General features: G+C 37.8%; 1 protein-coding gene across 1 annotated transcript in view; it reads left to right on the forward strand.

Annotated features, from left to right (window-relative positions):
* TBC1D5 (TBC1 domain family, member 5) overlaps nt 1–16,308 on the forward strand; it is a gene marked incomplete at its 5' end in the record, with an annotated part of 80,294 nt that overhangs the window by 37,183 nt on the left and 26,803 nt on the right. The gene's annotated exons all lie outside the window — the stretch shown is intronic.

A 16,308-nucleotide genomic window follows, 5' to 3' on the forward strand; every position in this document is an offset into this window, starting at 1 on the left:
TCCCATAATCCTACCTGAAGTGAAGCTATGAACGCGCCTGTTGCCTGTGAGAAAGAAAGGTCCTGTAAGTTTATTTCCTTTGTTAGACTTTTGCTGTACTCATGAAGTTAATAAACAGTTCAGTGGGAAGCATGAATGCTCAGCAGATCCAAATATGTCCATCTGTTGTCCCTGAAATTCCCTAATACATAAGAGGTTTCCCAGTGTCTGTAGCATCTGTAGTCTGCAGTCACAGTTCTATTCTTACGCTGCTCTGACCTTCTGTTTGGCCACAAGAAACTATTATTTAAACAGATTGTTCTCATCCAAGAAAATCAGCTTTTATTGTGGGTGTGTTCCAAAGAAATTCTCGTCCCCTTAGAGATATTTTAGGATCATTACTTTGATAAACCTTATATGCCATGGAGCTGGTGGATTCTTGTTTATTTTATGTTTCCCACTGTCTTTCTGCTGATGAGAAACCAATTATATAGTAGATGGAAAAAGTTATATATTTTGTAAGGTGAAGGCATAATGGTTTTCTCCATTCCATTTTCACAAGTGGTTGCTCATATAACTTCCTATTGATTTCAATAAATAGGAATTGTAGTAACAATATTTCTATATTTATGTGTTCTTTAGGTGTTCGGAGATAAATACTATGCAGAAATTTAATCTGAATATCTCAGCATTTTTGTCTTCAAACAGCAGAATCTTTGTTAATAGTCATATAGAATTTTTCAATTTGATATTTAACATTTTCTAATGAAATGCACAACTTTGCACAACTTCGTTCAGGTTTTGCTCACTGAAAAAGAGTGTTTAATTCTTGTTCCACAAGCTATAATGTTGTCTAAAGAAAAGCTGTGTTTTGTGGTTAGTCAACAAGAAGCTATAATTTTGGTTTGTCTCCATTTAAGACATATTGAATTGAATTTAAAGCTAAAACAACAATTCTAATATCTATCTTCTTGTTCTCATGAGTTGAAGAAAAATAAATATATGACTATTTAACTTTTCTTTTTATGTGGTTTAACAAGATCTAAATCCAGCTTTCATTTGTGACCTTTGCCCAGGCCAGAACACAGGCATTTTGCACTGGTAGAGCTTGAGAATAATTCCTCCTTAGTTCTCTAACGAGAGAGACATAGTTCTCTAGTAGGAGACACAGAAGAATTTGCCATTAGAATAGTCATACTCAATTAGGATCTATTAATGATTAACATGTTTTTCAGGTAAAAAAAAAAAAAATATTTGATTAATGTTTTTTTCAAGGATTTTAGACAAAGAAGTATTCATTAGAAAAGATCTGTAGATTTTTCAGTAGCTTGATAATAATGATAAACTAAGCAGAGCATAAATTTTCAAAAGAATTCTTTGAACTATGATATATAATTTACATTGTAGCATTTTATGATTAAACAACTAGAAAAGGTTTTAGCTTACCAAAATCTGTTTCCTTATGTTCAGTTGTTGAATGACCTTTAATATAGGAAAAAGGATTTTATAGCAGCTCCAAGTGGAAAAGTTTTGTTTAAATCTGTTCTCTGTTGCTCAAGATGATGTTTGCTTTTTGTTTTTCTGTAATTTTCGTGACACCTCATTTTCCACATAGAGAAGAAAACACCAAAAAGTATATTCTGAGGTCCCATAATAGTTGCATCGGAATTCTCCAGTTGTTTAATTTACAGATGTTTTCTGGAGGCAAAAAAGGGCATTAATTCATATCTTTATTTTATTTATAAAACTGAACTGGTTTACCTTTTCACTCTAATAATTATACAGATTATGTTGCTGGGGAAATACCTTTGTTGGAACATGGCTGTGCATCAATCATTTTATAAAAAGCTAGTTTTAAAATCAGGCATTCTTGGTGTAATGGATGAAAGAGAATCCATTTTCCCTTCATCTTTACACTTCTAGTTAATGCCCTTCCCAAACAAAGCGGAAATCGAATACATGCATAAAAATACATCCTTCAACATGGAGTGAAAAAAAGTGATTTTCACAAACAAGAGGACATCACTGTAACATCATCATGGGATGAACAGGAATGTAATCACTACAGGTCACACCTGGAGTATGGGTCCAGTTCTGAGCTCCCCAGTAAAACACAGACGTGGGCATGCTGGAGACAGTCCAGTTACAAAGGCAATGAAGAGACTGTGGCACCCATCCTATGAGAGAAGGTTTTGAGAGCTGGGACTGTTCAGCTTTGGGAAAAGATGACTTGGGGGGGGATCTTATCAATGTGTATAAATACATGAAGGCAGGGTGCAAAGAGCCAGGCTCTTTTCAGTGGTGCCCAGTGACAGGACTAGAGGCACTGAGTACAAACTGAAACAGCGGAGGCTCCGTCTGAACATCAGGAAACATTTTCACTGTGCTCTGGCCCATGTTGTCCAAGGAGGTTATGGAGCCTCCATCTTTGGAGGTATTCAAAAGCTGTCTGGACACAGTAACTCTGCCTGAGTTGCAGTTGGACAAGACCAGCTTCAGAGGTCCCTTTCAACCTCAGTCATTCTGGGATTCTGTGGCAGGATAAACTGCAATGTGACTTGTCTAAATTCTTTCCTTCCGAAAGTGGGTTCAACAAGTTGGGACTTTCTCTTGGAGAGTTGTGATCAAAACTGATGCTTAACTTGATTCATTCTCCAGGGAAAGGATGTGTCCATTCCTTATATTAAGGACTTCTTAAGGTAATAACACTTGAATTATATTTAGTCTTCTAGATATTTTTGCCTCTCAAATGCAAAGATGAGTGGAATTACTTTTTTACTGCTGTTGTCAGAAACAGATGTCACCTGATTTATTTAGTTAAGGAAGTGGATCTACAGCCTCACGGCTGAATGCACAACATCAGATTACGTTTTGGCAACCCTCAGCAGCCTGATGTTTTTCACATTACTATTGAATGGCACTCAGCTATATGTGAACATGAGGCCCACCAAATGTGTTTGAAAGTGCTTTGAGCTCAGCAGTGAGATGGTTCCTTACCCCTTTATGCAGTTCATGCCTTTCTGACAAGTATAACTTAGGCTGCATTTGCTGGAGCTGTCTTCCCGTAAACATGAACAGGAACTTTTAGTCTGCAATGCCCCCCAGTGCCCATTATCTTCTGGCTGGGTCAGTCTTGCTGGAATAAAGTCCTAGAAAATTGCCTCTTGTTGCCTGTCTACTGCCATTTCCTTTTCAGCAGAGTTGGGAAATAGGGTGCACTTGTGGTCTGTTTGCTTCTCATGATGTTTCATTTGCATCTCCAGCAACCATTAAGGACAGTCTACCCCTCTTTTTGGAAAATAGCAAAGCTGCTTAGATGTTGATTCTGGCAAATATGGTTGGCTGGTCTCAGTTTCTGGCCAAATATTCTGTAAATCGCTTTCAGTCATAGAGGTATACCAGAGAGGGAACTTTCAGTCAACAATATGTCAATTTTAAACAATACAAACATTTTAAAACCTTTCATTAAAAAAAACACAGAAGGAAGATGGTTTTGACTAAAAACAAAGCTGTGATTTAGAGAAACTGTATATTTTAATTAGTAAATTTCTACATAAAAGGTTTCAAGTTAAGAAAAATCAAATTAGCCATTTGGAAAATATGTTAGTTAGAAAATTCCCGAGAAGGAAACATCTCTAAGGAAAATCTGGAGCAGTTTATTTTCTTTACTAAAATGATTTACAAACATGGTCAGTTGGAATCCTCATTTCTTAGGAAAAAATCCTGAACAAAAGTGTCATGCCTCATGCTGGTTTTGACTGCACAGACTTTTTAATTAAATCAAGTTTGACAACATATGCTATTGTCCCACAAGCAGATAGAAACAACTGTTACTGTCTGTGATTTACATAGCTAGTCAGACTGATTTGAAGTTAGTTTTAAGTACCCCTACAGGTTTGAAAATTAATGTGTGCCATTATTTTCAATTAAATAGGCATCTGCTCTACTGATTTAGGATCCTGGTTTTAAGCACACAAACTTGACAGTTTTGCTGAAGTAGAAGTGGTATGCAAAAATCAAACAGATAGTAAAATAAATACTAGACAACCACATGTAGAAAATCATGCATCCAGATTCCTTTGAAGAGCATGCGTTTTGTGCATGGTACACATCTTGGGTACTTTTTTTATTCCATATATCTTTCCCTGACTATTTTAAAATGTCTTCAATAAATTTTAAGCAAAATGCTTTTCAGTTCATACTTAACAATGCCAAAAGTTTATTTTGAAATACAAATGCTATGATGAAATGCCCTTTTTTAGTTAAGCATCATAAAACATGCCCAGAGTTTGTTAGCTTCAGTGTACAGCAGCCAATTCCTTGATCGCTATGTTGGGTTTGTTAATCCTAAAGTTAAAGAGATGATGATTGTTCTCAGTGCCGTTGAGTTTAACGAGCTTCAGTGCCTCAGTATTTAACTGCAGTTAATACTGGAGGACTTTTGTCTTCCTTACTCTGATGTGATAGGCCAATTCAGACACCTAAAAATTGCAATTTAGTTAGTCCTTCAGTGCTTGTCTAATATTAGGGATAGATGAAAAGAATAATAAACCTGAGATGCTGCCAGGTCATGTGAACAGAGTTTGTAGAAAAACCTCTGAGATATTTTGGAAGTGTGATTCTTTTCTCCATTGCCTTCCTCAGGCTCCCACAAAATGCTGTAAATCAAATGAAAGAGTTGAAAATGGTACAAGGGAAAACGAGCTTTCTTTTAGAGTTTTTTATTAGAAATAGTTGCAAGTTTCATATAATGTAGTAAACCCACAGCTGTATGCATGAGTGGCAGCTTTGAATCCTAATGCTCCTTATCTTTTTTGGAGTGATTCATTTCAGGAAAAAGAAACTGTACTGTGATAAAAACAGGAAGTTAATTGCTTAGAAAAAAAGATGAATAAAACCCCAAGTGGCTCTGCAGTGCTTTTTCTGTCATATTATGAGCAATAAACATGTATACAGAAGAGATCTGTGGGACCATTTGGAGGATTTTAAAAATGTCAACGTAAACTGTTGTCTTTCTCCGTTACGAAAGATTTTCAGCTATGTGCAGCTGAATTATACTTGCAAGTAACTTCTGCATAGAAGCAAATTAGAATGATACCATTTGAAAGAAGTAAAAACTTTTCAGATTGTTGGGCAGCCCCTTAAAACTGTCAGGGAGAATTTAAAAACTACCAAAAGTATGACTGAATGATACCATCAGCAATGTTTACGAAAGGATCTAAGTGACTTAGGAGCCAAGAAGTCTGATCCTTCACTCCAAAAGCAGGTACAGGACTTGCTCTGTGCATCCTCTTTCCGTACATTAATCATGAAGCTAATGTTTCAGCATTCCAGTGGCAAAGCAAAATATATCTGAGGATCTATGTTGGTGGTTTGAGCTGCCCTTTTTTCTGTTCAGTGGAAATCTTATCCCTTCATCCTGCTCTCTTAAGATATCACCACAAAATTACTGTCTATTTATGTGAAAAACTGAAAGACCTGCACTGAAATCTCCACAAAACCATGGACATGGATGAGAAACATCTCTCTAAATCAGGCTATTGTTTTAGTTGGGGGCTTTTTGAGCAGAAAGGGTTTCTGCGTTTGGGAGATTTTTTCCCACTGAAATAAAATCTAGGTATGTGTTTAATAGCTTGGTTCTTATTTTTGTCTATTTGGTTAAATCAAATCCTTTCCTATATAAACAACAAAACTTGTACTTCTGTTCTTCTGACAATGTAGTATAAATGGTGTATATTTGCAGTCCCTTCATAATCACTATACTTAACTTTTACCCTCCTTAAACTCTGAACAATGTAATCAGAGATTCTAAAACCCCTAAATAAAAGCTCCTGATCTGGTCTGCATCCTCAGTCATGTTAAGAATCATATCAAAGGGCAAATACGTCCTGCCTGGACTGAGAAGGATTTAGTGAAACTATTTTGCAACTGATGCTTAGAAAAAATATAAATGAGTGTGTTTAACAAAGGGTGTACTTTGAGAGTGTTTCATAAAGGACTGTGTGTATGTTGAACTGGGTGTATACTAAAATGCTTATTCAAGCAGCAAAATTAAGAAACGTAATTACTTAAGTACATGACATCTGATCAACCATATCAATAACATTTAATTAAATATCTCAGTAATGCAATATTGAAGCATGGAGCATGAACTTTGTTCATTGTAGAGTATCTCTATATTAATCATTCCATATCCGTATGCATTCAAGAATACTTATATTAATGCACATTGTTTCAGAGAGCTTGAAAATCATAAAACAGTGGGGTTTTTCCCCTGCTCATGTTTCTCTTACATTTGCCACAGTGGGCTTATGAAGTCTTAAAGGCCGGCAATGTGTGTACCAGATGGGCAGAAAGCCCTTCAGATGTGATACCGAAACATTTGCCTATGTGTTTATTTATAGCTATTTCCAAAATGCTTACAGTCATACCATCTAAATTAATATCTCAGTTTTATTATTTATGAGGAAATATTCCAGTATTATTAGGCTAATGAAGTCTACAGCAGCACCAAGAGAAACCTTTCATCAGCATTTCTGTTCAGAGGGATAATTTCTATTACCCTACATCTCTTTCTGTTCTTATCTATTCCCTTACCAAGTGAAACACTACCCATCTTTTCAGTTGTTCAGTGCCTACCCATCCACAGTCAGTTACGCACAATTTTTTGCACTCCATATATCTTCCAGCTTTTTATGCTTTATGTTTTTCATCTGTCTTTTGGCAGTCCCATAGTGCAATGCCAGCAGGTGGACTTGTGCTTGCAAAAGAGGTCTCTTTCCATCCCTACTTTCTTTGTCCCTGGGCAAGAGCTTTCTCTATTATTCATGTTCATCCTTCTCCATCTTCCTGCTTAGGTAAGGTTATCTGAGGATAGAAGTGGAGTATTTTTAAGAGGAAAATACACGCAGGTTAGATGAAAACAAGTTCTACTTATAATCCAGTAGCACAGTTGCTCTGCAACAGCGAGGCTTGTGCACTTGGAAGCTGTTCCAGTAATAGGTTCAACAGTGGGAGCTGCTTTGGAAAATGTCCAAGCCCATGGTCCTTTGCCATTAATGTCTCCAGGCAAGGTGGGCAAACTAAGCTGACTCCGACAGGGCAACACTAGCAAATTGACTTTGAACTGTTCAAGATGGAAATTCAACAGCAGGACCTGGTGTTTAGAGGCTGTGAGCCAAAGTTTCATCTATTTTCAGGATTTTAATTGAAATGAAATGGATCTTTCAGTGGGCTAGGGAGATACTCCAAGGCTCCATTTTTCACTTTCTTCCAAATGTCGCTTTACATAAATATTTTTAGCTTTGTTTTAAAACACAGTAAATCAAATAAATACATAATTATACATTGACACAATGAAACAGATTTTGCCTCAAAGTCACTAATTTACTTAGCAGAGATTATAAACATCAATTATAAATAAATATTTTTTACCTTGCTGTCGTCATAAAACTAGAGGGGAAGGAATAGGGACAAAGAGTTATTCTGGTTTGGAAGAAGAAGAGAAATAGCTGACCACAAACATATTTCCTATACATCAGAAAAGCTACAGATACATGATGCATTAAAAGACACGTATATATAGTTTACCCATTCAAATTTAAAAAGTAAGAAAACGACAATTTTTCTTGCATTTGAAAAATGTGTGTCTCAAATAATGGTAACTAAAGGGTTAGAAATTTGAATGTTGGAAGGGCAGGTTCCTGGGTCATTGGCTATTCTGAATTAGAGTTGCAACCTTTTCAGTTTTGTTGGGTTTGTTCAACGTCTATGAGTTGTTTTTTTAAAGTACCAAAAGGGTGAATTTTTTATTTGTTCATTTAATCCTTTAACAATAATCTGTTGGTTCTGTTTACATGTGCATAGCTTTGTGTGATGCCATCCCTTTCTGTTGTTGCTAAAAGCACACAGAGGAAGTCTGGAACATACTAATGCCCAAAAATATGTGCCTCTGCAGGTGAATGCCTTCTAGCGTTTTAATTTATTGGCAAGTTTGTCTTGGTCTCATCCTTGTTGAGCATTTTTATCTGTATTATAAAATTCTTTTCTTGTTTTTGACACTTGTTTTCAATCAGAGCCCTCTGAAACAAAAAAAAAAAGAAAAAAGAATTATTGCAGTGTTGGGATATAACCTGGTTTACGTTGGCTCCTAGGAGGCACAGTGGCTATTTCATTGACCTTTCTTTCATCCTTCATTTCATTTCTTACTTTTCTCAGTCCCATTCCCCCACCACTTAAAGAGGGTTGTCATAGACATATGTCCATTGAAGATTATGCAGTGGCAGTTTTGTTTCATGTTTTAAAATAGGTTATTATTCTTCTGAATTCACTGCTTTGAGCGGAAGAGGATGCATTATGCCCTGTAATTTTTAATTTTGACAGCACCGCTTTTTGAGTGTAGACTTGTAAGGTTACTTTTTACCTAATTCATTTGTGCTGACTCTGATGTCCCCTGATGTATTTTGAGACATACAGTACTACCAGAGAGCAAAAACTGTGTTGGAAAGCAACAGGTCAAAGTAATGATAAGACAGAGGAGAAAAGAGGAAAAAAGAAAAGTATGCTTGATAGGTTTTGTATTCCTCTCATCCTTCTTTAAGGTGGATAACTATACCACCATTTCATTTATTAACCTGATAGAGTACCTGTCAATGCTTAAAGGGTTCAGATCTAGGAGAGCACTGAAATAAGTATCTATCAGCAAGTATAAAGTCATATTTGCTACTCTGAATAACTGTGCTTACTAGCACTACACAGTGAAATTAAGAGAGAGTATAAATAAAAGAAAAAAAGACAGACAGACATCCCTACATAAGCCACCTCATACCTTCCAGGGATTGTAGAAGCAGTCTGAGTTACAATGATGTAAAACAAAATCGTGAGCAGGAGTTAAAATGGTGTAAGATAAGAACATGACTCCAGTTCACTGTGTATGCAACTCCAAAGGAACCAAATATATGTTTGTAGGATTTTTCTGAAAATGCTGTGCTTAAGATGTTTCATGTTGATGAAAGTATACTCAAAATAATAATAAAAAAAAAAACCCTGGCAGTTGTGAAGATGTGAAGAACAGAAAACATCAGTAAGGTGTATTTGGAAATATATTAAGCAGGGGGATACTTCAGCTAGCACAGGTGCACAGAAATATTGGCAGGTAAGAGTTCAGCACAGGAAATCAGCACATAACCTCTCTTTCTGCAGGAGGTAATACCTGAAGGCAGTATCTGAACTTCTTTGCATCCTCGCAGGGTAATATATTAATAACTGAAATTATTCAAATTTATGTAAACATTTCACAAGTAGCAAAATTCTCAATGTAAAAGCGATGATACATATTCCATCCCTGACACTGATATGCATGGTGAACTCACATCCAATCATTTCAGCCCCTTCCGTGTAGAAGAAACCTTCCCTAAGCATCTGCAAAGCAAATGCCTTCTGAAAACTCTCCTAAAAATCCCACTTTTCCATTGGCTGCTTACATACCGAAGCCATGTCTGTAAGACTGACTAATACAGCCATATTGTTTCTATGTCCTCCCCATATGTGTGTCTGCAGCCATCTGCTGTCTCTTGGCTTACACTGCTAAGTCCTTCAGAGAAGCGGGCTTTTTCTTTATGTTTGTATGGCACCCAGCAGAGCAAGGTCTTGGTCCTGATGAGGGCCCGTGAGTGATACAATCAAATAATAGATAAGTTAAATTACTAAATGAAATAAATTAAAATTTTGCTTTCAGTTCCACTGGATGCAATTCATTGTTCAGAAACAGTGGTTTCTGGTTTCAATGTCGGCATATGCTGTAGCCTATTCTGTGGCTGGCATAGATCATAAAAGAATTATGGGGATGTCAACCAACATTCAGCTGGTTCAAGATTAAACGGTATTGTATTTAATGGTGATTTAAATCTAGTATTTAATTGTTAGATTCAAAATTGAAACCTAAGTAAGTTTGTCACAAAATGGAAGCAGTAGCCACTGCTTTTTGCTGCAGGGAAATTTGCATAGAATTATATGAGAAAGCAATTTTTGCCGTGCGTCTCAATCTTGTTTGACATGTAAAATGCTACTGATATCTAGAAGGTATATTCTGCGTATATTTCCTGAATAAACACTTAAGTACTGGTAAGACTCTTATCAAGTCCCTGGCTCCAGGATTTCCATGTATCAATCTCATTTTTCCCATTTTCCTCATCAGAATTATTTTCTAATATATCCTGCCAAATTGCCAGGAGCTCGGGGGATGTTTCTCTAGTGCTCTTACTTTGAATACTGAAAGAATTGATAATGTGACTGGGCAAATTAATACAGGAAAAGTAGCTATTAACAAAAAAAGTTCAAGAAATCCCTGATCTACAAGGATCAGTGTAGTCTGGGAGAGTTTATATATTACATGTTTATATCATGACATACTTTTTTCATCACACTTTAGCCAACCTATCGTTGACCAGCATCAGACAAGACACCAGGAAGACTGGGCTGTTTCTCCAACAGAGTTCTGTCACTTTTTGTGTTACGTTTTAAATGCCAGTATTATTGCTTAAACACCTTAAATACCTGTAAACACTTTTCCCTTTGAAGATAGTTTCTTTTCCGCTGTACTTAACACTTGGTAGTACTGCCAAGTTAATTCATATTCAGGATTCAGCTCTAAGATGAATGGAGTTTTATGATTGTGAGTGTTCATGAATGAAGTGCTTGGATATATATTGTTGTAAGCTTTTCACAGCAGAGTTTGCTCTTCTTTTCTGCATGAGTAAAACAGACAAATTACTTATTTTTTCCTTTCATTTCCTAAGCAGTAAGACAGAAAACTAAATGGTATTATGAAAGAATGGTGTTACAGTCCTGATTGTGTGAGTTCATGTCCCTGTTTTCCATACCTCTGTGTTAAACTACATGTCATGTATTTTGGAGAAATATCAGTCTAAACTGATAAAAACAAGGTTGAGAAAGTGTGGTTTCTTCCAAAACTGTATTTCTTCAGACCTTGGCTTGTGTACAGTGCTACATTCCGGTGTCCTTACCATGTCCGCGAACCTTTTTGCAGCTTGCAAAGAGATCAGCTGTAAAAGAGTAGGATTGCAATGTCAAAACTGTAAAACTTTCTGTAATCTGTTCTTGAACGTGCTAACCATCTTTAGTTAGTCAAAGCTGCTTTTCTGAAACAGTAAAATTTGATGAAAAACGGGGTATGGTGGCAGCATCGCTGATCTCATTATGAGCTCAGGAGAGAAGGAAGGATATAAAAAATTTATTTCCATAGCTGTCTTTGTAAAGGTGAGAAGATAGATGAAAGGAAAGGCAATAAAAAGGGAAGAGTGAGCTTTTGACAAATGGAAAGCACCAGAACTGTGTAGATTGGTAGAAAAAATAGCAAAGAAATGGCAAATAATTATTCATAAAGGAATTAGTTTTCATGGCAAAAGAAAATAGGAAGTGTAACAATATAAGCAGAGTTCTGGATGTGGATAAGAAGATGAACATGAGAAACATAAATGTAAGAAGTCAAAGTGTTTTGCAGATTCAGTCTTGCCACAATAAGGGAAATAGTTGGAGATGTGTATATGGAGGCACTCAAATAGAGTCTTGCTTTGACTTGAGGCATAAATACTAGCCTGCTTCATATTGTTAGTGAAACGTAAATCAATGTGGCATCACAAATAATATGCTTCGCTTATTTGTAAAGCCCTGCATCATCTGGAATGTTGAAAGTGTAGAAAAGTTTTCTGAGGACCATGAGACTGAAGTTTCAGAAAGTATCATTAAGTTGATTTTCTGCCAGATTGCATCATTAAATTTGCACCTCTTGGTCTCCTGTGTCTCACGTATGGGATTCCTTTGTTTGATGTGCTGCTTTATTTGTTTTTTCTTCCTCATATTGCAGTTCCCAGTATTAGAAAATGTTGAGCTTAGATGCTTTATAGGACATGTTTTTGATAAGTTGACATAGATTTTTTTATTTTGGTTAGTAATTTAAATGATTTATTTTAATTTTTTGGTCAACTGGTTGACCTTTGAGCTGTGGCAGAATGAGTTTGAATCACTGTTCACGTGTTTCTGGTATTGTGTGTCAGATCAGCTGAAAGGTCAGTTTCTCAAGGAAGCATAGGCCATACTGTTTTTCTCTTGACTTACATTCGTCCTGTTCAAAGAATTTATAAGTCTCTGTTCACGCATAGCACAGATCAAATCAGCACTACTATTTGTACACAAAATATACATGGTGTCCAGGGTACTCACTTTCTCAGCACAGTGGAACACTAAAGTTGGCACTTAGAGAAAAGCACAGTCAATACTGTCTGGACAAGCATTGAGAGCATCTGCACAATGATGGTTATAAATCAGTTGTTTCATCTATTACTGCTAAAGAATTTGACTTTAGAATAATGAAAAAAATGGTTCTTTTTTTTTCTGAAGGGCTTTGTGATTTTGCTGCTTACCTTTACAAAGCATTAAAACATTCATAATTTGCAGAACAATTTTAGAAAGATAGTGTGAAAAAATCGGTCTCAGAAACGTTGATTAGAAGAGACCTCTGCTCGAGCTGCTACATAGAGCTGGATAATCACTAGCATTGGATTAGGTCAGTGGCTTTGAATAGATACTCTACCACTTCTACAAGTAACTTCTTCCAGTGCTGCACTGCTCTTCTAATGAAGAATAGTTTCCAAATGACCAGTTTGAACCTCCCAAGGGGCAATTTTGGGCCACGGTCTCTTCTATATCATCTGCTCATACTGGGAAGAGTTTGATTACATGATCTGTGTAGCTTATCTAGCTGCAGGCTCCCAGCAGATCTCCTTAGGCTCCTCTTTGCCAAAATAAACAAGTCCAGCTCCCTCAGCCTCTCCTTTAGACCTGTAACTGTCATAGTAGCCCTGCAGTGGACCCTCTCCAGTTTCTCAACATCCTTCTTGAGCTGGAGACCCAAAATATTATTCAAGGTGAGGGCTCACAAGTACTGAGTAGATAGGGGTAATGACTTTCCTGGTTCCGCTGACCACATTCTTCCTAATATAGCCCATTGCACTGTTTACATTATTTGTGATAAGAGAACTTTATTAGTTTATAAACAATTCAGCAGCCACTGTAGCCTCCAAATCCTTTCAGCAGGCCTGAAACATAGCAAGTTCCTTCCCTGTCTGCACCAGTGCGTTGGGTTTTTTCTCCTTAGGTGCAGAATTTTGCTCTTACTGACATTTCTAAAAGAGAAACCTCAAAAGGTTTCTAGTGCCTAGGCTTCCAGTGTCCCGTGGTGTTTCTGAATTGAAGTTCTACCAGTCAGCATGGCAGCCACACCTCCTGATTTTACCTCATCTGAAAATCTACTGAGAGTACATTCTGTCTCTTCATATGGGCTGTTGATGAAGATACTGAGCAGTATCTTTATAGCAGTCCTTAAGTTACTGTGCTTATTTCCAACCATCAACTGGACATCAAGTCACTGACTATTCTTTGAGTTTGGGGGTCTGACCAGTTTTCAGCCTACCTAAAATCCTTTTGTTCAGCCCATACTTTGTCATATTATCAATGATGATGCTTTTGGAAATATGTTAAAAGCCTAACTAAAGTAAAATTATATTGCATTCACTCCTCCCCCTTCATCTGCATGGCAAGTCATTTCATCATAGCAGGCAACCAGATTGGTCAAGCATGTTTTGCTCTTCAATAATCCTTCTTGACTTTTCTCGATTGTCTTGTCCTTTACATGTTGGAAATTGATTCCAAGAGGACATGCTTCATGATTTTTCCAAGGACTAAGGTGAGACAACAGTTGTATCGTTTCTTAGATCCTCCTTCTCCCTTTTCTTTAATACGAATGTAAAATTAACCTTTCTCCAGTCATTGAGGATTTCCTGTAATAGCAGTGATTCTTCATGGATGATCACCAGTGGTGTTGCAATCACAATGTCAGGATTTTCAGCACCCATGGGTGTATTCCTTGTGGCCCCATGTATTTGAATGCATATTGCTTCTTCAGGTATTCATGGAACTATTTCCCCCCCGCCCCGCTTTAGCCATCCCTCTCCTTCCCAAACTGTATGTGCAGAGGCCTGGGAGCAGACTTAGAGGCAAAAATGGTATTGAGGGCTGCAGGCTTTTCTGTATCATCTATCATTATCTTATCTCCCCTAGAAAGCAGCAGACCAGCATTTTCTTTGAACCTCCTATTGTTGCTCTCATACTTGTAAAATTCCTTCTTGTTCCCTTTACTGTTCCCCATTAATTTTAGCTCCAGCTGGATTTTGTTCTTCCTAGTTTTGTTCCTGTGCCCAAACAATGATTGTGTGCTTTGTTTCCCGTCATTGTCTCCACATATGTGCGCTCCATTTCCACCATTTCCATCTCCATATGTGCTTTTCCCATTTTAGTTCATTAAGAAGCTCCTTACTCAGCCAAGTGATACTTTGTGTATATGTGCCACGTCCTCATGTATTTCTGGGTTAGGTCTCTTTTCCATGGCTGACAGTCCTCTGCACTAGATTTGCAACTCTGTTGGCGAAATGCTATTCCCCATCTTTTCTAGGTAGACCTGTTCTCTAAGTTGTCTTTCCTCATCAAATTGGGTGCCACAAGCAAAATAGTGGAAGCTCAGCTAGTGCTACCAAATATGTGGCCATGTGTAGTTTACTGGATACATCTGCGGCTGTCCAAGCTTTTTTCCCTTTTGCTATAGAATTAGAGAGAAACACTGCCAGGACTCCTGTCCCCCAGGAGCCCTGCGGTTGCTTTTAAACTGGAATGGTTTTACATCACTGGATCATTGGTGTATGCATGAATAAACAGGAGAAAAGTCAGAACATTAGGTGACCTCAGTCTTTCTTTCAGCAATACTGGAAGAAAGTCACCAGCCACTCACTGTCACTCACCATTTTCTCTTGATAGAAAATCCAACCTGGATTTTTGCCTTGGGGGAGCTTGTTCTTCCCTCTGCTGCCTGGGCCCTGTACCACACTGGGCATCCTTCCTGCTGCCAAAAGTCCCAAGCTTCCCGTTTCCACCCTCTTAGGAGTGCATGCCTTCTTCCCACTGGGTCTTGCCTCAGTTGCACTTTCCCTGTCAGTTGTATGAGCTTTTACACCTTAAAACATCCTGTCAGTCACCGGTCTGTCACCCCTGATGCAATACAACGTATTTGCTGCTGCTTGCAGGGCTTCACCTGCTGCTGCAGCAACTGCAGCAGAGCAAACCTTCCCCCAGGGAGGTCACCCTCAGCGTGCACAGAGGTTGCGACAGCACTGCCAGTGACAGCAGGGGCAGGGATTTATGTCTTGTAGCAAATCATCACGATTTGAGTGTTGTCTTCTTAAGCAAACAGCACATCTGGGTCTCCCATGTGTCAAGTGCCAAGTTAACTGTCTTGCTTATTGGCACATCCCACTGGCAGCACTCCTTGGTGCCCTTCCTGAAGGTGCCAGATAAGTCAGGAACTCGAAATGCATTCATGTAACCTTGTGCAAGATTTCCCACTTGGCAGGAAAGCCTCCTTTGGCACCTCCTTTGTGAGTGCTGGGTCTGCTGAATGTTTCTGCTCCCCATGCTGGATCCTGGTGAGCTACAGTGGATGTAGTTTACTCAGTACCCATCTCATTTGCCAAATGAGGAGGTACTATACCATACAGCTGAAAAGGTTAGTTTCAGAATCTGTTCAAGTGGATAGAGCTGTCCAAAAGCATTTTAAGATCAATTTACTGCGCTTCTCATCCATGAATGAGAAAAAAATAGTCTGGGAAACATGGAAATAATTTTTCATATTCACTTGTAGGAGATAAACTGGGTTTCAGTTACTGGCTAATGATTTTAGAATTTCATTATGTTATTTTATAGTAAAATACTCAAATATTGATGCCTTTCCCTATCTTACAGCTGCACTTCCAGTGCAGGGGTAATCTAAAATTTATGGTAGATTATTTTTTGCAGTCGCTAGCTGTATGTGCTGGGAACAGGTTTTCTGCAGGGACATTGCTTGAATAGAAATATCAATGCAGATATGCTTGTATAGGCTGTGACAGAACTGCAGACTTTTGCCAGGCTGGATGTGGTTCTGGGCAACCTGATCTAGTTCATGATGTCCCTGCTCATTGCAGGGGAGTTGGATTAGATGGCCTTTGAAGGTTCCTTCTAACCCAAACTATTCTGTGATTCTATAAATGAGATTACTCTTTGACCAACTATAAATTTGCAACATAAAATCAATCCCATTGAGGCTTACGTGGTCAAAGTGTAAAATGAGGTGAGAGTATATTAACATAAGAAAATAGCAAAGAAAAAGTGTTTAGTGTCTGCAGACTGTAAGTGGGAGGAAAAGGTGTGTAGGGGAAAAGGTGG

The sequence above is a fragment of the Nestor notabilis genome, unplaced genomic scaffold, assembly GCF_000696875.1.
Source record: "Nestor notabilis isolate BGI_N333 unplaced genomic scaffold, ASM69687v1 scaffold1620, whole genome shotgun sequence".
Lineage (NCBI taxonomy): Eukaryota > Metazoa > Chordata > Aves > Psittaciformes > Psittacidae > Nestor > Nestor notabilis.